We start from the raw sequence: 9,243 nt of genomic DNA, 5'->3' as shown, positions 1-9,243 counted from the left end.
CCTACCAAATCTAACGAAGAGGGACGGCATAGTTTTGTGACTCACACTTTATTTGTGGTGACAGTCCACTTAGTATTTTGTGTTAACCCTTTAAGTGCTCTAATCCACTGTATCTTATTTAAATTGAATGCTTTTTTCCCCAGCTACTCAGCATTTAAAGGGTTAAGGCATTATGAACTTTTAAAGGCAAAAAATAATAATAATTATAATAATAATAAATACGGTGGTTACCGGAGGGGAATTTCACTAATTGTGCATTGACAGGAATACTTGAATGTTGGTTTTACAAAGTGATGTAAAATGACAAGTTGTACTATTTGTCCATAAGGAGGTGGCAGCTCTTACCTTTCTAGACTATCATAGCTGAGCTGCTACTTTTCAACTTTGCTTTTGATAGTTTTGTGTAAATATATACATATATGGGTAAAAAGCTGCTTTCAGCAGCTCTAGGCTTACTTTTGCAGCATTTTTGTGGAATTGTTTGCAACGTGGTAAAAGTGCAATAAAGATATGGCAAAATGTGTAGCCATCGTGTCTAAATGGATTCATTTTTCACTGAAAATCTTGTTCAGAGCAAAGCTGTGCGCAATAGCCAAGTATTGCAGAAGTAGTTGTTTAAATTGTCGTCCCCTTTTGTAGCAACAGCAAGTCAAGCTGAAGTAGGGAATTGGTGATTAATATACATTACAACGCCAATAAGCATTGTTTTGACTATCATTTCAGCATCCCTTCCTCTTGCAATTATCGCTGTAGAAACGAGCTGTAAAGCAACACCTCTAAAAGATTATGGCTTGACACACGGCCCAGAGGATTTAGATACATCAGTTCCTCTGATGTGGGTAGCAAAAGCCCTTGCACAACCCAGAAAATCTCAGCCTAAATTATCTAGAAACATGATATTCACAACCAAATAATTTTGAATCATGTACCGCTGAGTTCATGTAATATGTTTGGAGACTTTCAGCCCAGAAGCAAGCTATAAATTGAACAAGTGGCTGTATTTGACTTGTGAAAACATGGTGTGGTACAGAAGGAATCCCTCATCGCTCTTTTGGGTGAGGAGAGAATTTATTATGACAATATTCATCACAACTATAATTCAAAGCTGTCATTTGTTTCATTTTATGTCTTTCTTCTCAGGGATTTATAAACATACATTTTAAAGGCTTGTAGCCAGATAGACTAAAATGTAGGCATTTCAGAATATTAAAATCATGAATGAGAGAAAGAGCTGCTATATAGTCTCATTCACTTCTTGGGTTGATATATTACCACTAAAAAAATACGTCTTTTACTATTTTACTGCCCATTTCAAATTCCCATGACTCTCGCATACACGGCGTACAAAGACAACAGAACATCTCAGATTATAAAACTGTCCACAAACTTGGAAAATTTCTGTGTTACCCCACAGCTTTTTTTCACTTTCCAAGACCCACCTGTGGTAGCAAGGGTGTTCTCTGTAATGCAGTGCTGGCACTGCACCGCTCTCTCCCCATTAGCCAAAAAACCCAGAACATAGGATTGTAAAAGGTGAAATGGGTGATATTATTCTTGCTTTATCCTCAGTGCCTGGCTGTGGTTTCCCTGCAGGTGCAGCTTTTTCTCACTATGAGATTGTGCCAGGACAGCAGACAGGAGCTATAAAACCACCTCCCTGACACAGCTCTGCTTTTGGGGGCAGGTCAGCCAGGGGCTCTGGGTCTGCAAACCTGGTTTTCCTTTTGGAAAGCAGCACTTAGCAGCCTCTTAGCTCATGGAGGAGCAGATATAGCAAAGGTCTTTGTTCTTTAGAAGCTGGGTTGTAGGTCAGGAGCTTCTGGCAGGGTGGTTCAAGCTGAAGATCTCTGCAGAAGGCTGCCTGGTGCTGTTATGAACCCGATTCTGTATTTCTATAAGCAGAATCAGTACTGTTTCTATAGAATAATTAACTAAAGGTCACTCATTCTTGCCATATTGTAACCAGCTCCGTAGGGTCTCCAGTTTCTTTCCCTTCCTGAACTTTGATGCTTCCCCTTGCAAGCTCTGTGCTACAGCTTTCTAGACCTACAAAAATTCTTCTTGTCTCCAGTCCTAAATTAGACATACAGGAAAGCTGAAGGGGAGGCTTTTCTTTGGGATGAGACACACCAGCATCTTGGAAGGTGGCAGATATTAGCTAAAAAGCTGGGAGAGGTTTCCTTTCCTTTGTGCTCTCTGATGAGAAATTGGGGTGAATTAACCACACCTGAGCAGTGCAAGCCTAAATACACGGCAGGGTGCTCAGGCAATGAATGGCAGCAGCTGAGTTCAGGCCATTCGTGTGGCCGGGGGGAGCTGAGGACACAAGATTGATCTGGGGGTTATTTGAAGAAGTGGAGGGGCTGGTTAATTAAACAAGCTGTGTGGTTGCTTCTTGGTATCTACCAGGAATCTTTGGGGTGTTTGCATTCACACTGCCAGGTAGCTAGAGCTTTGACTCCTGTTAGGTGTTTGGGAAGGGAAAAGAATTATTGCCTTGTTCCGGTATTTCTTTTCTACGTGGGCAGGGGTGAGTGGGCATGACAGTTGGGAAACGGGAGCGGGGAAGTGAACTTGTGGCTCTGCCTTTCAGCTCTTGGGGCTAACGCAGCCTTGAGAATAGCTCTGTACAGCCCAGGGAGGGGCAAACCTCCACTTTCGGGGTGCACCTGTATTGCCCCAAGACAGAGCGAGCAGCTGGCCTGAATTTCTTCTCCTGAAAACTTCATGGGTTTTTGAGACCCTTTAGGGAAAGGGTGTTGCTCTCCTGGAGTGAAATGCATCCTTCTACAGGCAATGAGGGCTTTCTGAGCTATCTCAGCAGTAGGTACAATTTGAGGGTGCCTTTGCACAGGGACAGCTTGTTCTTGGGGGTTCTTGTAGGGAGGACACCGTGGGTTTGATGTGCAGAGGTCGTGCACTTCGGCACGCACGCGTGACAGCGGATTACCACTGCGAGAGGATGGCTCTGAAAGGGCTGTCGTTGTGCATTAGGTCAGTAATCCATGAACCAAGGAGGATTAGCATGACACAGTGTAACGTCTCTGTAGGAGTCCCACATATCTACCAGACAAAAAGATTTGCTCTAAGAAGATAAATGCCAGAATCCAACTGGTTTGCCTCCGAATCTCAAAAATGGGTGTAGCAACAGGACCGAGGCAGTAACTGCAGTAGTCTGTCAGGGGCATAACACGTTCAGCACAATAAATATAGCATGCACAATAAATAACAGATAAAAATAGAAATTATACTTCTAAAAGCACCTAATTACAATTGTATCTGACAGCCTGGAATAGCTTACTGTATTCTCCTGAGTAATTCAGATGAGAGCCTCATTTTGTTTTGCTGTTTTTCTGTTGTTTAAGTATCAAAGGAAATTCACACAAATTAAAAAAAAAAAAAAAAGCTCTCATTGTTTGAATTAGAAATCACTGTTGTGATCGGCAGAGCCCGTGATGTGTATACAAGCTGCAAGCCTGAAGGAGATTGCAATGTAAGCAACAGCAAGGAGTGTTGTGTAGGAGGAGGGAACCTGGGATTTCAGCCTGACTGTTGCCTTCGGGCACTGAACTGAAAATGAACTTAAGTGGGCGTTGAGGCAAGGAGTGTCCAAAACGTATTCTGGTTCCTGCTAGCGGGTCGGTATGTGGTACCTATAGGTCCAAGAGGGACGTCCTGCTCTCTTCCATTGCAGCAACTGCATCATCCCCTTAACGCATCCAAACTCCACCTGAAGACTGTCGCTGTGTCAAGGCTTTTGTGGCCCCAGCCTAAGTGTATTGAGTTTCCAGCTTGGAGCTGGACATACACTAGAGCCTTGATAATTTGCATCCTGATGGAGCAAACTTTCTTCTAGTACTGAAAGTATGACCACAAAATTCATTTTCTGGAAATTATTCCAGATATTGGTTCTTGCTATGGGCTTCCTTGCCAGTGGTTGTTTACTAAAATATTTGGGGCTCAATATGCAGAAATGAACATGCACAAGGAAGATTCTTTTTAAACTGTAAATTGAGTGTTTGAGGGAAATGTTGAGTTGCCTGGGACAAGTCTTCACATGGAATTTCAAGTTATTACCAGTTAGAGGCTGCTGGATTTCTTGAGAATATTTTTTTATGCTAAAAGTGATTCATAGATAGCCTCCAGCCATAACTCAGTCTGTGACCAGATCAAACTGAATTATCTGCTGGCTCCTACATTTGCATCAGTAAAGTACCAACCCAATGCTTTTGGGGGCTGTCTACAAAAAAATTAAAAGCAATTCAATTTGGTGGGTCAAAAGACCTGAGAACTGAGGTCAGAGCAGCTCTGGTCATGGTGAAAATGAAGCATAAGCAAAATGGAGGCTATTGATTTGGCAGTACCAGTAGCTCTTCCTCTAATGCAAGGTCAGAGCAAAAGTTTGTCTAGAGATCGTCTTCAAGAGCTGCTGGAATACATGCTATCTGCTGCTCCATCTTTTTAGAGATATTAAATACTTCCCAAGGTTTTCCATTTATGCAACTTTGATGTAGTTAACATGAAGAAGTAAGGGGATTTTGAGCAGGATGAGGGGAATGCCCGTATTTATATGCAGTCCCCTATATGAAGACTTACGTGCTGGGAGATCAGCTCCTCCCTTTCAAATGACCTTCGTACACAATCAGCCCCTGTCCCCTGTCAGAAGTAGCATGTGTTATGCCTTGAATCTTGCTCAGATACGGGCCCAAACCCAGCAGCTTGCAGATGGAATTGGCAGCTTGAGCTAAAGCAGAATATCTCGAAATTAGAGGTGTCAGATCAGAGCACTCTCCACTTCTATGGATGTGGGAATCTGGGTCACGTTGTGCCTCGGCCACAGTAATGAATGACATTAGGATCCCTACATAAATTCCTCTGCCACTTCTTCTAGAAAGGTGCTCGCTGATTGATAGACATATGTACAAAACCACCTACATGCTTTAGCTGACCCTGACATAACTTCAAAATACATCCCAGAGTGACTTAAGGTAGATCCTACCCAAAAGACAGACAATTTAAAATCTCATCCCTGCAACTGCTGGCGCTGTACTAACGCCAGCCGTGTGTCGCTCCAGAGGTGGTTGCTGGAGTCTGCTGAAAAATAGTGATCTCTGTATGTCGGCGTTACTCGCCGGAGCACCTGGATGCCTGCAGAAGGTGCCATAAATCAAGCGAGGACTACAATCTGCGTGCATCTTCTGAATCCTCATGCACAGTTAAATGACAAATGAAAGTTAAAGCTGTCAACAAAATGTAAGCGATGCAGCTGAGGAAGCCCAAGTGGGGGGGAAAAAACCAAACCCAAAATGACAAAGGCAAGTTGATGGTCAAATCCTTTCTTGCAGACACTGATAACACAAGCCAGGAGCAGCAGTTATTGCTCTGACCTCAGGCTGAGCTTTGGAAATGGAGGACAAATCCTCTTCTGATATGTAAACTAAGCAAATCAGGCTATCCAAAATTGCAAGCAGCTTTCCTTCCAGCGTACCCTCCTTAGTCCTTCACCATAACAATTTGTGTAACCTCTTACAGTAGCACCAGGAATCTTTGCCACAGGCAGCACATTATAAATAGTGACGATAAAAGGCTTTTCTGGTTAGTCCATTGAGTGAAGTTCGCATCGTTTTCCAGACCAAATCAGAACCCTTTCTGCTGATTTTTAAGCAACTCCTTCCTAATCAGTGAAGTCAGTGACTGTTTTACAGAAGCAGAATTTAGGCCCATTATCTTCTTTCTCTGCCCCATTTTCAGATGAATAGTTTTTCTGACTTTCTCAAGGCTTTCTTAGCTATAAGCTTAAATAATTTATTATTATTGTTTATCTTTTCTCTATATTTCTAGCTGTTTGCTTCACTGATTTGCACTGGCTTTCCATTTTTAATGGATGCTTTTTTAGCCTGAAAAAACTCCAAAATTCATTATTTATAAGTGGAGGCATCTATAGCCAAGTCTTTGCATTGTAATTGGAGCTTCGTTTAAATGCTGGCAGTGGCCTTCAGACTCAACTGTTTGCAGCAAGTTTCCTTACGTTGGTCATGCCTACAGAGCCCTCACTTTGTGACACATCTAGTAGACTTCTATAGGAGCTGGTGTGATAATTCCTGTGAAATCACTTATTCCTCCAGAGCCCATTCATAAGAGCCTGACCAAGTGCTTTACCCTCATTGTCCATCTGAGGGCTATATTTGAGGACATCTTCTGCGCTATCTGTACCTGCACAGAGGAAGACTCTGCCTCTGTATATGTAGAAAAGCCTTGCTGAACTTTGCTCCTTAAATTCAGAATAGCAAACCCCTTCTTTTCTTCATCAGGAGGGACTGCAAGTGTTGTTGGCACAAGCAACCCACTTGTCTGGTGTAAGAAAAAAACAGTTCTTATTGATTCAGTACCTACAGATCCTCCTGGCTTCAGTTGTTATCCTGAAAGTTGCGCTGAAACTGGTGGTTTGGTCCTTCAGCATTGCTCTAACACCAAAGTGTTTGGAGGGGGTGGTTTTGCCGTGGTAGAACCTGCCATGGTTCTGTTATGCCTTTTTTCCTGCATGTGTTGGCAACAGATGAAGTAAAAAAAGTAACTAGAAATTCAGCTGTCTGAGTCCCCCCGATCCCTTGCTATCCTAAAGGCTCTTAGCAGCTGTTAAGAGCAGGGTAAGTAAGAGGAGCCTGTTGGCTATCTTCAGGTTTGATGCAAGAATTGGAAGGAAGCTCTTCTCTCTAAAGAAGCCAAAATAAGGTTAGAAAACCTGTGTCATGACTGGGGGGTTTGCATGATAGCTCCAGTGGAAAAATAGTTTTTGTAGTGTTCAGGACATGCGGTCCCCACAGTGGACCTCTTTTTCACCTCTTAAATAGGCAATGGCAGAGCCATCCCCCAAAGCCCCCCCACTCACCAGAAATGATCAGTATTTTCCTGTTACAGGACCCAGTCTAGTCCTAGGGAAACCTTCCCCGTGGTTTCAAGTTTCTTTGGATCCAGCCCAGAGCAGCTGCAGAGGGCCAGTGGTACAGAGCTGCTCACCTGAGCTTCTGAGAAACACCCTGGAAATAAGAATGTTAAAAATTAAAAGAGCTTAATGGTTGTACCAGTGTTGTGTTCGACCTGGTGGTGGTATATGTTGTTCCTGGTTAAAGAGTAACCCCTTAGCTGTTTACATGGGGCTCAGTTTTGCAACAGGTGAAAATAAATGTTACCTACCAAGGAGGGAGGCTAAGAAATCAGAAGAAAAATATATGGACGATACGGTCCTGTGTAGTCTGCGGAGGATACAAACCAGCTGGGAGACTGCTGCATATTTATGAGAGCATCTCACACATCCTCGCTCTTATTAGAGCATCCTACTTCAAGCCTGTCATGCTTGATTAGCATTTTAACAGGTTCAGACACTTATTTACCGGGTCTCCACACTTTGCACCCCAGACTGGATGATTCAGACGTTGAGTGCTGGTGACTTGCAGGTATGTTGCCTGTCTAACAGCATCCCACAGCAGCCTGAGAGCCCATTCCTTACGCGTTCCCTTGTGTTGCTAGAAATTGCGGTGAACTGACTGGTTAGGCACCACTTCAGCCAGGCACCAAGCTTCTTGTTCATTCTTCAGCCTTCAAACCCCTTTGCAGCAATTCACCTACACCAGCACAACGCAGGGGGTGGGTTATCCCCGCTATTTGGACCCATCATTCAGTTTTCAGCCTTCAGTGCAAAGCGGCAGAGGTACCAGGAATAGGGTCTCTTACTGCAACAAGGACCACTGCAGCAGTCCAGATTAAGTCAGACCCCAAATAAGTTTAAAAAGTGACCTAAAACAGGGAAACGTGTTTAAATAGGACCACTATTTAAATAAAGCAAAGGAATTAAAAGGTCAGCAATGCACCAATATCAGCTAGTTTTAAAGAGCAAGTCCTACTACCACAGCTTTCGTGCTGCGTCGGCACAATCTGCGCACCCTGTTCCCCTGTTACAGGCACAAGTGGGTGTCTAGCTTTTGCTGTACATGAAGTCATTAAAAGGACTACAACAATCACCCTGGTTACGAATCACATCTGCTTACGAACACCACTTGAAGGAAAATATCGGCTATATCAATCGGTTAGCAAGTGGGGAGTTTGGTGCTACCAAACATTTCAAACCCTACGAGCTGGTGATGTTTTCCTGGAAAACTGGCCTCATGGCAGCGTTCAGGGGTGTTGGTGCACATCGTGCAGTTGTGGAGCAGGTTTGGGCAGATTGTGGAAGGGATATGTGTCACTCATAATGGACGTAAGTCATTCTGCAGGGATACGCCTTATAGGTGCTCTCCTGACAGCTTTCTAGCATCTGAATTACTTTGGAAAAGAATGTATTTTTAGAACTATCCTCTGAGTCATTGAAGGAGGAAATAAAAGCTCATGATTTTGTTCGCTCGAGCAAGAAAAGTTGTTTTCCTTTCAGGGAAGGATCATGTCTGAGTTCCAGATACTTGAGTCGAGGCTGATGTATGTTGTCCACGTTTATCTCTGCTGCTTTGGACTTTGCTCAGTGTATGAAACCATGATGTGGCAAAACGTATTTGGAAGTACAGCTAGCAGCCCCTTGTCTTCCTGCAGCACGGATCTGGGGGAGGCTGGATAATCTCCCTTCCCTGCATTTCTCAAGGCAACTGTCCAAAAGCATTTTTTTCTCTCTCTTTCAGGGAATGTACTATGGGGAGCCGCATTTTCTTCTTTCTCTGCAAAGTGTTCTAATTTATAGGATGAGATTTGTGATAATTGAGTTCAGAGCTGAATGCTGAGCCTTCTCCATATCCCCTGGGGTTTTCCTGGGAACAAGATGGATTGCCCAGTATGCTTCAGGCAAAAAATAACGAATGAATAAATAAATACACGAATAACAGCATGCCTCATTTTGCCTATCTCTTAGAGAGAGAGGAAGCTAATTCTTTAAGTATCAGGAATGTGCTCATTATGCAAAAATGGCAGAGCAGATGCACATATTCATAAGAAGTATATTAAAAATCTCGGTTTAGCTCCTAGAGGACAAGTGCAAGTGCAAAATTGGGTGCAATTATATTTATCTTCCCACCTATGCTGTGCTCTCGTTTGAATATGTTTGAATATGTTTGAGCTGGCTGTATCTAGAAGCATGGGGTTTCCTGTGATTGAAAAAGCAAATTATTATGACTACCAGCCTATGATACTTTATACCAGAGGCTGGATCCAAGGTCCCCTGAAGTCACTAAAAAGGCCCTTTTTGAGTTCAGCTGGCTTTGC

Source organism: Fulmarus glacialis, unplaced genomic scaffold, assembly GCF_000690835.1.
Source record: "Fulmarus glacialis isolate BGI_N327 unplaced genomic scaffold, ASM69083v1 scaffold7508, whole genome shotgun sequence".
Lineage (NCBI taxonomy): Eukaryota > Metazoa > Chordata > Aves > Procellariiformes > Procellariidae > Fulmarus > Fulmarus glacialis.
Note: the sequence above shows the minus strand (reverse complement) of the source record.